The sequence below is a fragment of the Vicugna pacos genome, chromosome 25 (genome assembly GCF_048564905.1).
Source record: "Vicugna pacos chromosome 25, VicPac4, whole genome shotgun sequence".
Lineage (NCBI taxonomy): Eukaryota > Metazoa > Chordata > Mammalia > Artiodactyla > Camelidae > Vicugna > Vicugna pacos.
Window position 1 is genome coordinate 34,230,303 of NC_133011.1, and position 19,878 is coordinate 34,250,180.

The 19,878-nt window shown below is 47.6% G+C and overlaps 1 long non-coding RNA gene across 4 annotated transcripts in view; it reads left to right on the forward strand.

The window, feature by feature from the left end:
* The window catches only part of LOC116285404 (uncharacterized), a 58,789-nt gene extending 44,270 nt beyond the window's left edge, over positions 1 to 14,519 (forward strand). For 2 of the 4 annotated variants that reach the window (XR_012064243.1, XR_012064242.1), the window contains 3 exons: positions 6,751 to 6,829; positions 13,231 to 13,364; positions 14,241 to 14,519. This is a non-coding gene — a long non-coding RNA (uncharacterized lncRNA). Of the gene's footprint in view, positions 1 to 1,192; positions 1,428 to 6,750; positions 6,830 to 8,732; positions 8,788 to 13,230; positions 13,365 to 14,240 lie in introns of those variants that run through there. The other 2 variants (XR_012064244.1, XR_012064245.1) reach the window with 2 other exon arrangements.
* Positions 14,520 to 19,878: the final 5,359 nt, after the last annotated feature.

Consider the following 19,878-nt stretch of genomic DNA (forward strand, 5'->3'; position numbering starts at 1 on the left):
AGAGTCTGAAGTAGTAGGACTTACTGAGGTGAACGGTATAATAGTATTTAATGGCTTCGATTCTTGATTTTGTGAATTGTGTATGAATATTGACGGCCACTTTCTAGCTTGGCAACTTGGCCTTCTTAGTCTGCAACAAAGGATGGTAGTGGTCACTTTCGACCTCACAGTCAACGTACAGTGATGTGTGACGCATGTGTGTCATGTGCTTTGTACAGTGTGTGGCCAATATTGAGACCTGACCGTATGTCCAGCCCTTGTCCAGTGTTTTCCAGACATTCACTCAGTGGGCAATATCATCCCATTTACATTTGTGGAGTTGAGTCCCTCAGTGGCAATAAGACATTTATTGAAGGCTACATGGATAAGAAATATTGGAATTTTGCTTAATTTCAAATCATATAATATTTTTTACCACGTCCCAGCTGTTCTTCCTGATTCTTGTCTTTGTAGTATTTCCTTGACTAAATTCTGAATCAACCCCAAACTGAGCCTCAGTTTCCCTTCTGCAAAATGAAAGAGTTGGTCCAGAGGAACTTGTGGGCATCTCCAGCGCTGAAATTCTATGATTCAATCAATGAATGAATAGGAGGGGGGTAACATTAAACAGCACAAAAACAAGCCTTAACTCCATTTTGGTTCGTTGCTTCAACAGGATCGGATCATTAAAATAATTATCTGGAGTATAAAGAAAATAGATTTTCCCTCACACTTACAGGGAGAATTTTCCTTTTCTCTCTCTGTCCCCCTTTGAAGTTTGTTTGCACAGGACAAACACTGGGGTCTAATCAGAAATCCTCCTCTTCCACTTCCCCTGGTTTTGATTCAGAAAATTGTTCTGCCAGCCTGTCACTGATGAGGACAAGCCCGGGGTCACAGGAACAAGGGCCCCACTCTTTGTATCAGCGCGCAGCCGGCGGGAGACGAAAGGGGAGTGACTGTAACAGGGAATTTGAACACATCCTCTGATTTTTAAAATCAGTCACAGGACCTGTTCTTTTCCCCTTTTTTTCTGGGGAGATTATTACAGGGGCAGCAACGAACAGTCCTCAGTGACTTCCTTCTCCGTCTTTGTCTTTGCTTGGAGGTGACAAAGCCAGGTCAGATGATCCCAGTTTTGGTGGTAACATCCCAAGCGTCATAGTCAGGGGCCAGTGGAACGTCCTCTTCTTCACTCCATCAGACCCAACTGAGGGGTTGACCTTGGCCCAACAAGGTCACCCTCCATCACAACTTGTTTGATCTGGTGCTTGTCGGCCTGGATGTCCGCAAGGAACGTGACCGTGTAGTTGTCTTTGGTCTTGTTCACAGCGGACTCCATCGCCAGGGGAGTGTGATGATGGAATAGTGGTTGAACTTGCCCCTCCCGGCAGTGCTCTTTTAGACTTGGGCTGCCTTGAGAGCTGCCAGGTCTTACCTGCTGGAATGTGAGTAACATGTGGGGTTTTGTTTTTTTTTTTTTGAGTGGACACCTTCTCCTCTGCTTTCTTGGCCTCCAGAGCTTTTGCTTTGGCTTCTGTTTTGAGGCGGAAGGGCATCTTTCTTCTCTTTCAGCATCATCTTGGTGAAAATGTCTTTTTCTTTCTAAAAACAACTTTTTTTTCCCTGAATAAAAAGAAATAGAAGAAAAATAAGGAAATGAAATACTATTCATGGTAAAAATTTTAGGGAATCTGAAAGTTTAAAAAAATTATAAGCATATCACAGCCCTAAACACTTCCATATTTATAATATATTTGTGTGTTTGTGTGCGTGTATGTCCTTTCAATTTTTTTCCTGTAGTGAGTGTGTACGTCTGTGTCCTGCCGAATGTACAGACTTCTATCTAGATCTTTCACTTAACTTTATGTGTGAGCTCTTCTCCCACGTTCTTGTGTATTTTTAAAAACGACTTTGCAGCTGCCTCCTTCACGCATGGATCTGCTGCTATGGACTCACTCTCTTGTCCCACATTTAGCTTCTTTGTCGTTTTTTGCCATCATGGATGATTCTACCCTGAATATTCTGGTATGTTTATCTTGGCTCACAGCTGTGACTGTTTGAGCTGGCAGACATTTCTCAAGACTTTTGAAGTGTTGGGACCGAGTGTCCCATCTGCTTAAACCAAAATCCTGACCACCTTCTTGGCTCTGACCCCTCCCTGATGCTCTGCCCTCAGAAGTCCCAAGCTATCTGGCAAGCGTTTGAAGGTTTGCATGATGTGGTCCCTTCCAAAGTGTCCAGACCCATTCCCACAATGTCCCCAATGTCTAGTTTACGATTCCACCAGTTTAAACTGCCTGTAGCGTTCACTTGCCCCGAGCTGTTTCACACCTCCCTGCCTTTACTTAATGCTTCCCAAATTCCAGGTTCTCAAATATCACCTCCACAATTTTGCCATATTCACATGCCACCAGTGCCTTTATTTTGTTAATATTTATTTTTAAGACTAGCTGTTACTTAAAGTAGGTTTTAGTGGGGAGGGTATCGCTCAAGTGGTAGAGTGCATGCTTAGCATGCAGGAGGTCCTGGGTCCAATCCCTAGTATTTCCTCTAAAAATAAATAAACCTAATTACCGCCCCCCACAAAAATGTAGGTTTTAACTTAGCTACAGTAGGTGCAAAATCATGTATTTAACATACTGGACATGTGTATGTATGCATGTGTGTGTATGTATGATTTTTTTTTCTAATTCACATGAAAACAAATTTATAACTATTGAAATGAAAAATAAAGGTGCTCCCCACATTAACTAAAATTATCTTCTGTAGTAACGCACACTCCCTATTTTGGGAAACACTACATTAGATCTGTCTTCCTAGTGTGTTATCCCCTCTTTCCCGGTAGACTAACTCCTATTCGTCTGCTGAGCCCTAGGAAGGCTGCCCTGACCCCAAGTCTGAGTTGGAACCATCTTTCCCTGGGGTTCTTCAGTGCCTTGTGCTTTTCCATCTTAGCACTGAGCACACACGATTGTAATTACCTATTTACTTATAATCTTTCCCCCTAAATAGCATTTATTGAAGTCCTTTATGTGCCAGGCTCCGTGTGAGAACGTAGTGATGGCAAAAAAAAAAAAAAAAAAAAAATTGCTGCCCTCAAGGAGCTGACAGCCCAGAGCTGTCTCTCCTTTGGCTGTGGGAACCCAGAAAACGGGTTCCCAACTCGGTCAGGGGCATGGGCTAGACTGACGACAGGGTGACGAAGAGCTTCCATGTGGAGGTAACCCCGAGGTTAGAAAATGCCTATTTAACACAAAAGAAGGCAGTAAAGACGGATAAATCAGACAAAACTGAGTGAATTTCATCTCTGCCTCCACTGCATAATCCTGGATAAGTCGTTTTGCTCCCTACACTCTAGCCGCCTCACCAAGAAAGTGGAAATAATAGAATTTACAACACAAGGTTCATCCATTCACTTACGTATTTTTTTGTTCATTCAGCACATGTTAATTGAGCGCGATGATGATCATGTTTAAGGGCTTGGCTGAATGTCAGGTGCCTTAACTTCGCTCCGTGAAGAGATTTTCCCTGTCTTTGGTCCTTGGCTGTCTTTCTTTCTTATGCTGCATCCTTTCCTAGTGTGACGTCATCTCCCCCTTGCGTGTTCTGGGCCTGCCTACGCTTGGGTGGCTCCCTCAGTCACTGCATCCCAGAACACTTTTACTCTGAGCGCCAGAGTCTTACCTCTGTCACCGCCTGGCCACCTCCCCTGAGATGCTCAACTCAGGATGCCCGCAAGGCACCTCCTTATCTCTTCCCAGCCACTTTATCTGTTCCTCCTCCCCTGCTTGTCCCTTCTTTCAGAGAATAAAGCCACAGACTCTCCAAGAGCCAGAAACTCTTCCTGAAAATCTTCCACTCCATATGAAGAGTAGCCCCTCCAAGGTTCTGCTCAGAGAGGCCCGCTAGACAGGGTCCCCCTACAATTTCAGGTTTACCTCATACAGTTCTGGTCACAATCAATATTGGTGGCATTAAATGCGTATAAACTAATGGTGAGAATTTCATGCACCATAATGGGATTGGAGGGGAGCTATTTTGGGGCATGGAGTGAGTTATTGATCTCCCTGAAATCACATCACTTAGACAACTATACATTTTATTATTCCTGAGCTGAGAGCTGAGGCTGAATAAACAATGAGATAGGCTTGAAGTTGATTGATCGACTGATCGATTGATTCTTTAATCAGGCATACATATTTTGAATACCCACTTGGTGTCAGACACTCTTTTGGCTTCTGAGGATCCTGAGATGAACAGAACAGGAGTCCAAAGATCTCATTACCTGGCTGGGAGGAGGGCTTGGAAACTGCATATGTAATTAAGCGTGTGCTCTGACGGAGGATTGAACCGAATGTTCCGTGTGACAGGCTCTCCCTCTGAGAACCAGGGTGGGCTGTGTGGAGGTGGTGACAGTTGTTGGGGGCCTTTATGGGGAGGAAGCGTTTGCTAGTTGGAGGGAGAAGTGGGGGTGGAGGAGGAGAAGGAAACCCTCGGCGGGAAGACAGTACACGTGGAATAAGGAGCAGGGAAAAGAAGTGGCGTTAGGGCACTGGGGAGAATGTCTCTGCAGCCGACATGTGTGACGTGTGAGGGTGAGTGTGTGCAACGAGGCAGGGCGGCCCACGGGGACCACGGGCTGGATGTGTCCAGTCGGGCACTTCTCAGTGCTGGCGTGGATCAGAGTCACCTGGTCGTCGTCTCAAAAGGCGGACTCCTGGGCCCCACCCGGACCCAAGGAATCGCAATGATTGGGCTGGTACCCAGAATCGTGATGCAGAAACTCTCCAGAGGGGAGTCAAATGCAGAGACGGGCTGGAGTGCCTGTCAGCAAGGTCAGCGACCTGTCCATGGTCCCACAGAAAGCGGCAGAAGCAGATTTCCCACTCAGGTCCCTTGGGTGATTATTAGAAACACCGAGGTCCAGGGCTATTGGTCCCAGCTGCCTGCTGGACTCCACAAACTGTCACAAATCCTGATTTTCTTGGAAAGGCAGTGACTTCCCTTGTCTGCCTCGAGCTAAGGGCTGCAGCTGAGTCCAGAAATTGGCATCCTCCCCAGCCTCATCGGTTCCTCAGATAATGACAAATTCCTTTTGGTTGCTCCCCATTATTTCACTGTAAATGAGAAAGTAATAAAGCGAAGCTGCAACTAGACTAATTAAATCAGCCGTTTCTAATCCTATCGATCCAGGGAAAGAGAGCTGTGGAGGGCTGGAAGGGAGAGAGGCTTTTGATTCAGAATAAGCCACATATATTTCTGTCGCCATGTGGGGGCCGAGGAGCGAGAAAGAAACAGCACAGGATCTGGGATCTGAGCTCTCCTGGGGGAGGGGGACATGCTGTGGATGGAGGGCAGACCCCACCCCCCTGGGAGGCTGCTGGTAGAATGGAGACAAGAAGCCATAGCTTCCTTCTCGGGACAGAGGCAGAGTGCTGGAGAAAAGGCTGTGAGAGTGAGGATCTCAGTCTTTGTTCTGGGGAATGAGTGATGGGGGGTGAATCTCAGTGACCAGTGGTGGCAAAAATAAATACATGTGTAAGTAAGTAAAAATTTAAAAAGGGACCTGCAGAAGTGCAGCTGGTGTGGCTTTATGGACTGACTGGACTGCACTGGTCAGCCCTGAGATTGGAGGCGTCAGAGGTAGCACTTGCATTCTTTTCTGCGGACGGTCGATTTTGTCAGCCGTGAGGATGAGCCCCGGTCCTCTGCAGCCGTGGTCTCCAGCCTCACCTCCCGACCTCCCATTCTGAACTGCTTGCAATTCCTTGAAGGCAGCGGAGTGATTCCCACACCTTTGCTTTCATCCATGCCGTACCCGGCCCCTCCTCCAGAATTTTTCAGTGTGTGATCTGTGCACTGTTTGTCTTGGACAGCCTTGGGGACTTTTCTGGAAGTGTGCAAGGCCGACCCCAGCCCAGCCCTGCTGAGTCACTCTCTGTGGGCCGCAGGAGTAGAGATTTTAGCAAAAACGATGGAGGCGTCTTAGCAACCCTGGGGTTTAAGATGTGATGACCGCCCTGTTCTCTCTGGGCGGGAAGACCTGTTCATCTGTCCTTTGTGGGCCCAGCGTGTTGACACATGAACAGGGCTCCTTGTTGCTTTAGGTTTAGAAATGGCCAAAAGCATTTCTTGCTTCCTTATCAGCATATCCTAAAATATTCTCCAGCCCAGCATCTGAATAACAAAGTACTTTTAATCCAAGGAGCCACATAGATTCCTTTTAATTAAAAGCTGATTCTCTTCCTAGAGGAAGACACACTTCTGATGACTCTTTTGCTTCCTCAAGGAGGGGGCTGACGTTATCCTACAACCACAGAGCATCACCTGCTCGAAGACGCTTTCTGACCGCCTCCAGTGGGTTGACCACCTCCTCCCTGAGCTCCTAATCTGTTACTGTTGTGATGTCTCAGGGCACCTTGGTATTTGCCTGTGGACCACTAGACTGTCACACTCTGGGGACAGGGAATTTGCCTCCGTCACTTCTGTCCTATGTTTTTTCCTGTACGTACACACCTACTGACAAAGTTCAGTTTATAAATTAGGCACAATATTAATAAAATACAATTACAAAATTTATAGACTGTAATAAAATGTACGTGAATGTGGTCTCTCTCTCTCTCTTAAAATATCTGATTGTACTCTACTCACCCTTCTTCTGATGATGATGTGAGATGATAAAATGCCTCTGTGATGAGATGAGGGGAATGACACAGGCACCGTGTGAAGTGTTAGGCTGCTACTGACCTTCTGATGTATCTGCTTCAGGTGATCCTGGTTCACGGGGCCCCGATGATACCAGTGCTTGAATGTGGGGAACAGACAATGTCGGTGTGTGGGGATCCAGGTAAGGCACAGTGGGGACGCATAAAATTTCATCACGTTGCTCAGAATGGCATGCAATTTAAAGCTTATGAATTGCTTACTTCTGGACTTTTCCATTTAATATCTTATGACCTCAAGTAACTGAAACCATGAAAAGCAAAACTGGTTAAGTGGGGGGAAATGACTGTATTGTCAGTACCTGGGACAGTCCCTCCATGGATTAAGCGCTCAATGGACGTTTGTTCAATCAAATAGTCTATGGAAGGAGATAGAACTGTGGCAAGCTCTGGTGTGGCCCCTGAGAGCAAGTCCTTGGAGACACTTAGAAGAGTAGGTTCCCTCAGCTCTGGGTGCTTTTATCTCCTATGGAGATTTATGCAGGGAAGTGGCATGGTTGTGCTTAGGTTTTAGGCAGCATCTCTTTGGCAGCCCTGGAGGAAGGATGAGGAGGGGCAAGACTACAGGCAGGGAGCCCCACAGGGTGGATACAGCAGTAGTCCAAGTACCAGATGGAGAAGCAAGAGATGTTTTAGAAGGTAACAAAAATGCAACAATTCATCAATGCTCTCCTCTTGTATATATCTTGTATACACTGTTGTTCATAACAGCCCTGAACTGCCTTGCCTCATAAGGAGATGGAAGTTGCTAGCTTTGTCTACAAACTCAGAGCTAGTGAGGGCAGAGCCAGTGTGCTGATGTGAGGGCATCTGTCATTCAAGCCCGTGCACGTTCCCGTGAGCCTCACACCTGACCTGGATGCTGCTCTGATGGCTTCACTTGTGCCTCTGAAAACTCCCGTGTGGCAGTAACAGAGCAGATACAGCTTTGCCAGGCCAGTGGGTGTTGGGTCAGTTCGCAGAAGGGCAAGAGGCAGGTTGCAATTTATAAGTGTGCTGATGCTGAGCCAGGGGGTGCCAGGGACGGGGTCTGGGATGTTACATTCATAGGACGGCAGCTGGGGTCGAGGATCTCTGCTCTCTGTCTAGTCTGCCCCGGTCGAGGGCAGGCTGTACGATCTGAAATTAAGTGTTTGCTGCCAGTCCAGATGTACGCTGTGAGCAGGGGTGGAACCTGGGGTTCTTCACCCCGAGACTAGTGCAGGCTTCAACAAAAGAAAAAGAAGAGACAGACTAGCTAGAGCTCCTGTATTTTATCATCATACGGGGCAGAGGTGCTGTGAAAGGTGAGCCGGCAGTTTTCTATTCCATCGCACCATGGTTCTCTGCCTACTGGACTGTAGGGCTGGGGCTAGGGTCCCAGGGCACGCAGGCACGTGGTTATAGCAGGTGCACGCTCTCAGGGCAGGGTGCCTGGTGGCCCTCACTTGTCCAGGCCCTGCTGGACCTCTTGGTAATCTGTGCAACAGGGCAGGGGCAGGAATGGACATGCTGTGTGGCCCCTGCTAGTTGAAATTCTCTAATTCTACAAATCTCCTCCAAGTCTTCCTCATAGTTTTCCACTGTGTTGCTTCTTTTTCTTCCAATGTTAATTAATATTTCAGGAAACCTTGGTGTTTGAAACTTAACCTTGTGATTCTGACTATTTGGCAGAGCCTCTGAAGAGCCATGTCGTATGATAATTTGTCACTCTGTGGAGGCCAAACTTGAATTTCAAGGGCGGCGAGGCCCGCTTGCCGGAGCGGGGGCCGAGCTGGCGCGCGAGCCGCGGGCGGCCCCACCGCCGCTGGCTGCGTGGCATCTAGGCACTGTCATGTGATGATCAGGAAGAGCTGCTGTCAGTTCTCAAGTGTGGATTCTGGGCCAGACGCTGTGTGAGATGCGCCACGTGCCTTATCTCACTTATTCCTCTGAAAAACCGTGTGAACGAATGTCTCCTTTTGCAGAGACGTGGTTGCCCAGAGGTAACAGGTGCCTAGACAGCAAGTGCCGGACTCGGCATTCAAACCAGGCTCTCCTTCCTTCCAGAGCCTGTGCTTCACGTTGCTGGAGATTCTGCAGGGTGCTTCCTTCTCAGGCACAGGTTCGTGGTTAAGGCGACTGCCATGAGGGTGTCACGGAATTCTCTGCTTCAGTAAATGTTCACTGAGCTCCTCCTGTGTGCCGGGGCCCTGTTCTGTCATCAGCGTTGTTACACGGTGAACAGCAAAGGACAAACAACTCTGTCCTCATCAAGCTTTTGTTCAAGCGGGCAGAGACAGGTGATAAACTACGCAGTAGACATCGTCTATATTGGACAGTGACAAACGCTACGGAGAAAAATAAAGCAGAGAAGGGGTAAGGCGTACAGGGCAGGACTGGTTGTGGGCAGTCATTCAATTTTAAGTAAGGGGGGCAGGCATCCCCCACCGGGAAGGCAACATATGTGCAAAGACTCAGAGGTGAGTGTGGGTACCATGCACTGGGCAGGATGGGACAGAAAAAGGAATGGACGCATTGGCCAGACACTGGCAGGGCAGTGTCTAGAGTGTTCAAGCACCACCAGGACCCTGGTGTGGCTGGCGTGTGAGACTGAGAGGAGGGTGTCAGGAGAGGAGACCACACAGGCCACAGGGACAGACCATGAGAGGCCAGTGGGACATTCTATGGACAGCAGCTTCCATTCTGAGGGGGATGGAAACCACTGGAGGTTTGCAGCAGAAAAAATGACTTGCTCTGACTGGTGTTTTGAATCAATGTGGAGAATTGATGGAAGGGAACCAAAGTTAAGGAGTCCTCTGGAGAGATGACGGTGGCCTGGACCCGTGGTTTGCTGAGGAGCTGAGATGTGGTCAGACCATGGATGCATTTTGAAGGCAGAACCAATAGAATTTTCTGAGGGAGGCAGGATGCAAACCTGAGTTTATTTCAGTCCCAGAATTTACTTAAATAGCTTTTTAAGTGTCCTTCATGCTATCCTAAAAGCATCACTGAAGTCTAACTGGCGTTCCTTAGATATTCTGATTATCCTTGACGACAGTTACAGGAGGAAGCAATTTGGCACCACACGTGGATATTAGCCAAGATCTTGGCTCGTAACCCTTGCAAATGTCTGAAGTGTGGGTGACTGTTACCTGGTCTGGACTTGGATCAGGGACAGAGATCAGGAAGACACTGCCAGGATCTGAGGACATGAAGTGGTGGCTCATCTCTGAGGAGGTGAGAAGCCAGAAACCACACTGGGAACAAGCTGAAGCAGTGACAGCGGCCTTCTGTGCTGGGAAACCCGTGGTTCCAAGAAGAATGTGCCTGTGGAGGGGGTGGGGGCCCCTCCTGGCAGCACAGACCTGCAGATGTCTGGAAGTTTCAGAGCAGCAGATTGAAGGAGACTTGAACGCCTCAGAACAGTAAGGACAGGGCTGGGGAGCCCACATTCTCTGTCCCGCCGGCCAGTCTGGCTGGAAGGAAGCATCCCTGGCTGGGCACTGTGGTCACCAGTCTGCTCAGGTGGCCAGCACGCGGAGCCCAGTGTGTGCAGGATGCGTGCGGCTCTCCTTAGGTGTCTGCTATAGCATCTCCAAGCCCGGTAGGCATTTCAGTGCATCTCTGTTCACAGCGGAAAGTGCTCTAGACTTAGAGTTGGAAACCCTGATTCCAAATCCCTGCTCTGCCACCTCCTAGCTGAGTGACCTCAAACGTATCATGTAACTCTTTAAACCTTGTTTTTGCATCTGTGCAATGCGGTGGTAGAATATATCACTGATCACCCATATTTGATGCCCCTTCCTGCAGGGGGATTGCACTTGTGATGATGTGACTTGCTTTGACCAGTGGACCTGTGAAAAAGTGACATTGACACTTCTGGATGAAAGCTTTAAAGAGTCAGTGCATGGCTTGTCATGTTTTCTTTCCCTTGTCTTTGTGGTTGTGAAGAACAGATCTAGATGGAGCCTCCATCAGTCTGGGTTCCTGAGGAATTACAAGGTGCAGAACCCCCAACCACCTGTGATGGATATGTAAGAAACTGACTTTTTTTGCTTTAAACTTTTAAAGATTTCTGGATTGTTTGTTACAATGGCATAACCTAGCCTATACTGACTGATACAAATGGAAATGCTAATCTCTCTTCATGTCTTATAGCACAAGATTGTCCTGAGGATTGAATGTAAGTCTCCCCTCTCTCTGGAACTTTCTGTTCCCTTATCTACTCCAGGATAACTCTCGTTTACTCTCTAGCTGTCGGCTGAAATGTTGCTTCCTCAGGGAGGCTCTTCCTGACTTTCTCAATGTGGTAGCTCTTTCTGCTGTTAGAGCTTCTATACAGCACCTTGCTTCATCTCTTGTAACCTTCATCTCATCTATAATCCTTTCTTGAATAGCCTGTCACAACACTGTTCTTAGACCCCATGAGAGCAAGCCCTTGCCTATATTGTCCATTGCTGCCCTGCCACCTTGCACGGTGCTGGGCACAGAGTAAGTTCTCAAAGATGAGTGCATAAGACCAACGCATAAGACCAACAAACAGAGTAGCTGGCACGGTACTCCCTGTCTTTCACCACTGAAGATTCCTTTATAACATTTCTCTTCTTCCTTCAGGGGCTCCATATTTAGAAAGATTTCTGTCTACCAAACAAACTGCATTTGTTACAAAGCAATTCATTTCACCATTTAGTATTAATCAAAGGCACATGCAGCTACTGATAAGAGGTTCTGATCAGCAAGAGATAATCACCATGACCACATCAATGGATGGAATTCCGGCCCCAGGCAAAGCAAACAGCTGTTTGAATTTGTGCAGCGTTACAGAATCTTTAACTAACAGTTGCTTCAGCCAAAAGGATCTATAATGTTTGTTTAACAAGAGGTCCTGAGGGAGGCATTTCTGGGGTTGGGCAGGCAGGCCCACACGTCATGAAGGACTCAGGCCGCCTGCACTTTCAGTCCTGCCATCCTTAGTCCTAGGGCTTGCTGCCTCCTGGACTTCCCAAGATGTCTGCGGTGCTCCAGGGATCATGGGTACACTTAAGGCAGGGGGAAGGGACAGGGCCAGCAAGCTCTCTTCTCTTTCGCTTTCCCCAGGAAATCAAAACCTGCCTCGGAAACTCCTCGTCAGACTTCACTTTATGTTTCTTTCATCAGAACTGGATTCCATGACTACCTCTAGCTGCAAGGGATTCTGGGAAAGTGGACATCTGGCAAAAGATCCTGGGAGTCATCCTGGGCCATTGCCTGGCACACAGGCATCCTGGGGATAGTGTGGGTCCATTAGCAAGAGGGACACTGGGGAGAGCGGCTTCTGGGTGAGCAGCAGAGTGTCTGCTGTGTCTGCCATTGGTGACGAGAGCACATGGCTGCATTACTTCTTTCTCATTCATGCAGGCAGACACTCATTTAGCAAATGAAGAAAATAAATATCCAAAGAGGAGACATTTTCAAGGTCTCTTCTTGATTTCGCGGCAGATAAGGGTTAAAATATAAGCCCTCAAGGTCTCTTCAGTCTTTTGAAGAAATAATCTAAAGAGCCCTGGAACCCAGGCAAGTTGTTTAGCACAAGCAGATGGGCGTCCCTGAGTGTCCGTCGGGGGAATAGCGTGAGCAGGTGACCGCGATTTCCACCCCAGTTCTGCTTCTAACTAGCTCTACCTTTGGGCAAGTTATGTAACCCACGTACGTTTTGTACTAGCCGTCTTTATCTAATTTGGTTTTCCAGATGAGGAAACTGAGACCCAGGGCAGTGAAATGACTTGTCCAAGCTCATGAGTGGCAGGACAAGAACTAGAGAAAATTGGAAAGTCTCCCAATTTCCTGAGTGGTGTCCTGTCCCAGACAGACGTGTCTGGAAGAGTTTCAAGTCCTACCTGCGTAAGGGGTTGGTTAGGGCCGCACGCCCTCTCTGTCGCTGAGGGCATGACAGTAATTGTGGCCAGAGGAATGGTTGACCAGGTTCGGCTGTGTTAGGGGGACCTGGCCGGTTCTAGCTGTTCAGACATGGACTTGAAACACTTGGCTTTCAGGTTACGTTTATAAAGTGGCTCTTTGAGTGAATAAATCTGGACAGCATGCATGAGTGCAGAAAATGCCCATGCTGCTCTGTGCATCAGTGAATTACCCACTGCTGCAGTGACGGGGGCAGTAAGAACAGAACCATTTTGATTTTTAATAAGAACAAAGAATGCCGGCTCTGGCAGTGACGCATACCCCTGTCTAATCAGCACCATCTCCTGTAGAGAGATATTTAAAAAAAAAATCTTGGAAAGCCCAGGCAGGACTTACAAATATGTATCTTGACAAAGTTTTTCAGGAGATTCTGAAAATCGGCCTTGTATTTCAGTCACTCAGTGGACAGGATGGGACTTCTCGAAGCAGGCTTTGGACATCTTTGCATTTGTTCATTGGCTTTGCCTTCAAACAAGATGTGCATTGCTGGGCGGATGGATGTGACTCAGGGATGACCAGATGGGAGAAGCTGCAGAACTCCTCAGAAGCCCTGTTAACCACGGGAGCAATTTGCTTTATAATTTGAAAAATGCGTAACTTTCCTTTTTAGGGGAACTGAATGTGAACACTGAGTACTAATCCAGGCAAATAGAGGACGCCAAAAAAACAACACTTAAAAAAATACTAAGGCCAAACCCATGAGATGCTATCAATCATCATTTAGATCAGTGGTTTTCAACAGAGGTGGGTGCATCTGACAATGTCTGGACACACTTTTGGTTGTCATGGCTGGCAGGGGTGGGGGAGCTGGCTCCTAGTGGGTAGAGGTCAGCATGTTGCTATGCACCCTGCGACGCACGTGGCAGATCCCCCAACAAAGAATCGTCTGGCCCCCAGTGTTGATCCTGCTGAGATTGAGAAATTCTGCTCCAGGCTGGAATATAATTCTCTCATTGCCAGTCTTTGAGCTTGGCATATGTGTGTGTATGTGTGTGTGTGTGTGTGTGTGTGTGTGTGTGTGATGAGGATCACACCATCCATGACTCTAGGACATTCTTGTATGAATTTATGTGTGAAATTTAGACTCTGCTGAGGAAGACTTTCGGGCACTTATTTCTCTTTCATTTATATGCTGTCATCACCAGGTAAACAGGGGTCTCCCCTTCGGTTCCTGGGGCTCCTGAGACCTCCTGGGACTGCTGTAATTCCACAGGGGTGGGCCTTGGGCTGCTGGTTCCCAGGCTGAATCTCTAGCTCTCCCTGATTATTCCTCTTTCTTAATCTGCTAAGAGACGTCATGCCCACCTCTCCTTCTCTCTGGTGTGTGTTACCATCCATTTCTAGTTTCTTGCCAATCAATGTTTACCAGAAAATGCTTTCTTCTGTTTTTGAAGGACTTAGAAAAAAACCTATAAATTTGAAAAACAAATCCAACCAAACACAAGAGGTGTTTCAGGCACAGGCACTAAGAAGTGCATATTCCAGAAGCTGCAAGGCAGAGTCAAGGGTTCCGCCTGGGGAGACTAGAGTCCTGGGTTCACCGTTCACCACCAGGTTGCTGTGTGGCCTTGGGCAAGTTACTTCCCTTCTCTGGTCCTCATTTTACCCTCTGTGCAATAGATGGCTGGTTGAAGAGAGTTCTCTGGTTCCTTCCTGGTCTGACACTGAACACTCTGAAGCTGGCAGAAGTTTCTCCTGGACAAGGACCCACAGATGGACCAAGAACAGCACATCCCGTGAGCCACAACCTGCTCTCCTGTTTTCCTCCAAAATACTAGGAGGAATGTTCAGGCTTATCATCCTGCAGACTCCTACACCCACACTGACGGCTGTCAATTCTGGCATTTATTACAGTGCCAGTAAATCTTGAAAACAATAAATATCTCATTACTTTGCTGATGATGTGTCTTTAAGTGCTGCTTCAAAATGCCTGTCTCTGTTATGAGTGATTTATAACAAGAACTCGCTTTCATCCTGCAATCTTTCTTCGTTTGCAAGTACCTTGTTGGCCCCTAATCAGATTTCTTTAAGTCCCTGAGAGCAACAGGCGAGGAGGCAGAAGTGGATGGTGTGGCACTAAGTCCTGGCCGGTCTGGAATCTGATCTCCCTGACCTGTGACTGTCAGTTGAAATGAGGCCGACTTCAGTGTCGCAGAGACCTGGATTAATACCCCACCCCCTCTTCTGTCACAGGCCAGCTGGGTCATCTTGGACAAACTACCTTAAACCTCTCTGAGCCTCAGTCTCCTCACCTTAAAATGCGGGTTCAGATCACAGCTTCTTTTCGGAGTTCAGATTCAGAGGAAACCAGTTGACACGCACTTGCACAGCAGCTGTCCTGACGCCTGGAATGGAGTAGACGCCCGGAAAACGGTGACCTATTAAAATGATTATTACTCTGAGGACGGAGTTGAGAGCTTCTACCCAGAAAGCCCCAGAGGCTGATGTCAGAGGCTGTAAATCAACTCCTTTTCTGTTTTAATACTGAATTAACAACCAGGCAGGGGGAAAAATGGAACATTTAAATATTTCAACCAAACATTTAATTTTTAAACATGAATATTCTTTTTATAACTTGGACAACTCTTCCAGGCCCGTGGAAAATTCCCCGAGCCCACGCTGTCTGCCCTCCTTCAGGGTGTGTGCTAAAGAAGGCTGCTAACCTTGGGTGCCTCTGAACTTGGCAGGGGCTAATACATTTGTTTTATTCAGAAGAAAGCACATTTGTGTCCTAATAAAGATATTTCTGACAGGTTTCTGCAAAGGAAGCGGAGTAAATCCCTGTATAATAAACATGAAACTACATCTAAAAGAAAGGAAATGATTTCATGTGATTGTGGACTCCTGCTCTCTGCCAGACACGGTTCCAGGCTTTGTGTGTTACTTCTTTCAAAGTGCACAAAAACCTCAGCAAGGTTTCACTGTAATCATTTTTTTTTTTTTTTTGGCCACAGGAAGCTGAGGTTCCGTGAGGCTGGTTGAGTCACCCAGCATCACGCTCGTTTGGACAGTGGGCATTTATGCATTGCCTTTGCTTATACCCTCTTCTTCCTGCGAGGACCTCTGAGTTTTGCTTGGAGATGCACTGCTTCCTCCCTTTCTTTGTTGCTGTTGCTTGTGGAGCTAAATCCACCTGTAGCTTACCAACGTTTGACAGGTAAAGAAACTGAAGCTAGGATGGTTTAAAGGGGACCAGAAGGGGATACAGCACAGTGTGACACGCGCAGTTGCCTGTGTGAGCATCTTGTGCACATTGCCCTGCACAACTTGCATTTTTTTTAGACAGGACTTTTGTGCCTAAAGTTGTAAACAGAGGTCTTGGGAGAGACGTGGTGGGTCCACCTGCCTTCCCCGTCCTGAGCCTCCGCTCCCCAGTGCCTACTCCTCTGTAGTGCTCATGGAGACATGGCAGTGGTGTTTGCATTAGGCGGTGTGCCTGTTCCCCCGCAGTGTGCTGGTGATCACTGATTGCCTTTCCTGGGAACTTCATGCTGTGACCCTGAAGGACAGTTGCCAGTGCCTAGAACACCTTGATATCGGCTGGGAGTTTTTCAGGAAGTGGGGGGAAGCTATTGCAGTCTCCTTCAGACCCTCCCTGTGTGGGAGGCAGCACTAGACTTCAGAAGTGGGAGGCTCTGAGTGGAGGAGGCTGGGTGCGCTGCTGGTCCCATCTCTAATAAGCTCTTTGGTCTTGCAGATCATTTTCCCCTCCCTTGGCCTCAGGAACATGATGGCCTGCCTTCACACAGCATTTGGACAAGAGCTGTAAATATGTTCATAGCCTTTGACACCATAACTCCTTTTCTGGGAATTTACCCCAAGAAGATAATCCTAAATATAGAAGGGGTTTTCTGCAGACAGAGGAGAAGGAGACCAACAGAGTCCAGGAGAGCAGAGGCCCCAGTGATCTCGGTGAGAGGGTCCTGGTGCAGTGGACAGTGAGTAGGACCTGGGGTCAGACTGACATGGGTCCGAATTTCACTTTTGCTGCTGATAATACCTGTGAGCCCTTGGGCAGGTCACTTGACCTCACGGGGACTGTTTACTATATGTGAAAAGGGAGATAATGATGCCTTCTTCTGGGGTTGCTGAAAAGATAAATGGGATTATTGATTGATTAATACGTATCTTTATATCACAAAGTATTTAAAGTAGTCTATCAGAATTTATATAATAAAAGAGAAAAAGAAAACAAAGAAAAAGGTGAGATGAGGTTGAAAGAAAGGACATAAATATGCAAACACAGGAATCGCAAGTAGTCATGAAGCTGGGTCAGACTTGGGTCACTTGCCTTCTGCCGGCCAGTGCAAGTGGGACGGAGCCATCAGCGACATGCCTGGCGCACTTCTGGCACCGATTGTAAGTTTTCTTCCCTTTCCCTTACTTGGCTTATAAATGCTTTGTGACCACTGGCCTTTTCATAGTAGACTCGGGTTCTGTGGCTCAGAGCTGGTGTGGACACAGTGGAGCAGGCGGACTTGGGGGGTCCCCCATGGTCTGTTTTGTCAGGTGAGCCCACCTGCGAAGGATGCTCAACAGAGAAGCTGGTCTCCCCTCCCACCAAGGAGACTGGGATGCGGTGCTGTATTTGTTTTTGTGTGTTGCGCTTCCATTGATGGACCACCCCCCACCCCCCTGCCAACCTGGTGTCAAGCACTAAGCTGAACACGCATCCCTGCTCTCCTGTGTTACTGATACCAACCCTTTGAAAGAGACACTTTTATCATTCTCATTCTATAGATGGAAAAAGGAACCTCAAGGAAAATAAGTAGCACACTTAAAATCACATGCTCATGGATGGCAGAGCTGGGGTTCCTATCCAGGACTCTCTGGTCTGAGGCCACCACGCTTAGGACATGAGTCTCCCTGTCTGCCTTCTTTATGTGCTGATTTGATGAAGGTGGGAGAGACTTACTGATGAAGCATCTTTTGAGTTTCTGTCCTACCCCCTGGAGAGAAAGGACTGCATTTGCACAATCCCTTACTCCAGGGACCTAAGAAAAATCCATTCATTGACTAAACAAATGGAACACAGCAATGAATAAAATGGACCAAGTTTCTGCTCTTAATGGAACTCACATTCCACTCGCAAGAGTGAATGGAATTTCAGGAAAAGTCATTCCTGTCCGTCGTTACTTAGAAAATACCTGTAGCTTCTGCTTCCCACCACTAGCTCAGCCCCCACACTGGCTGCATGAATGACGTAACAGTTATCTTCTGTTGAGCACCTACCATGTACCAGGAAGCCTGGTAGACACTTTATAGATGTTATCTCATTTGAGTAGCATAGTGACCTGATGAAAAAGGTAAACCACGCCTTTTAAAAAGATGAACAAACTGAGGCACAGAGAGGTTGAGTATTTGCCTCAAGTCACACAGCGTAATTAGTAGAGCTGTGACCGAAATTTAGATCAGGCTGAATCTAAAGACTATGCCTCCTCTGTTACACTATAGTACCTTCATCCAGGTTCTAGCCGTGGTTCTGCTGCCCACTGAATCTATAGCTTTGGATAAATAGCCTTTCTTCTTGTGACTTCAACTGTCCCTTCTATAATAGGATAGGATTGGACAAGATGACTAATCAGGTCCCTCTGAGTCACATGCTCTCTAATGGTAGGTCTCTGAGAGAGGCAAAGATGGGAGTTTCAAGGGATGCCCAAAACTTACAAAGAGGTCTGTCTGTCTGTCTGGAGAAGTGGAGAACCTTGCTCCTTTAAATATCAACTTGGGTCACTCAGTCCCAGAAAGTGAAGGCGATCACACCCCCTTCTACAAAGACGTCCAAGGCCCCCTGAAAGCAGGAAGGGAGGTTGCTACCTTTCTGCCAAGACCAGCCTGCATTTGGTATTCAAGGTCAGCCACCTGACAGCTCAGGTGGAGGCAGAATCGCCGTCTCCCAGGTAACCATGAAGGTGATCTTGTGGCCACTGACTTTTGAATCATTCTTAAATGACTCACCTCTTGGGTTTGTTGTAACCTAATATGAACCATGCATCTAATTAGAACTAATTAGGGAAGTGACTCCGCATCTGAAGAATGAATCCTGGAAAGTAACAAAATGAAGCTGTTTCCACCCCTTCAGCAGCCTGGAAGAAGCCTTGGAAAATGAGGGGGAACAACAGACATTTTCTATCCATTTGCAGACTTTAGGAAGTCTGCATGAAGACGTTATTATTGGTTTCATCAAAGCTGTTTTTGTTTTCCTTAAGGTGGTGTTATGGTATCTTAAAAAGGGCTCCGGTGTTGACGTTAGTCAGGTCTGGAATTGAATCCCGGTTCTGTCATCACCATCTGTTTGTGACAGTACTAGTTAAGGTGACAGTACTAGTTAAGGTGACACTAGTGGCTATGCTGCAGGTTGCTTGTAAAAGTGGCCCCAATTTTTGACCCCTAACAATGCGATCTTGCTGCTTCTCCCGTCAAGAGATGGGCGATATTTCCTCACTCCATGCGCGTGGCTGGCCTTGTGACTTGCTTTGGTCAGTAGACTGTTGGTCCACCCCAAGCCTAGGCATCAAGAGGCCATGCATGCTTCCACGATGTCTTTTGGCCCCTGTCACCACCTGAGAACCACCTGGGCTACCCTGCTGGAGTGAGAGCCATCACAGGGTATAAAGTGGAAATATCCCGGCCTAATCCACTCTAGAGCATCCAGCCCATAGCTGGGCGTTTACAACGTCTGTATAAAGCAGGCATTGCTTCCATTTTATAGACATTGAGACTGAGGCAAAGAGAACTTAAAATGACTAGGTGAGGATCTACAGTTACCGGCCAGACCACAAATCTGCCTGATTTCCAAAGCCTCGCGCCACTGTCTCTCTCTGTAAACATAGGTTGACGAGGCTTTGGTCTCCATACTGTGTGTCTCAAAGAAAGAAGGCAGAAAAGTGCTGGGTTTTCCCTGCCTTTCTCCCATAAGCCGGTAAGGAGGAGTCGTCTGACTTGTGTTTACAGGACCAGAGACTGAATCTGTAATGCCTTCCGCAGATAGTACGTGAGAAGACATTGCTATCAGCCGCTGCTCATTCCTAAGGAAGACACAGAGGTGAACTCAGTGACCATGTGTGCTTCTGATCAGGTGAACTGCACCAGGGGCCCCCAGAGCCACAGCCTGCAATCCCAGCAGGGACAGTTGATCTTTTCTTGGGTGGAAAAAAATAATCTTTGTGCACGGAGCACACAGCAGGCTTGGGACAGGGTCGGGGTTCAATCCCACGCCTGCCTGACCCCACGCCTTTGCTCTTTTCACTCCACTGGA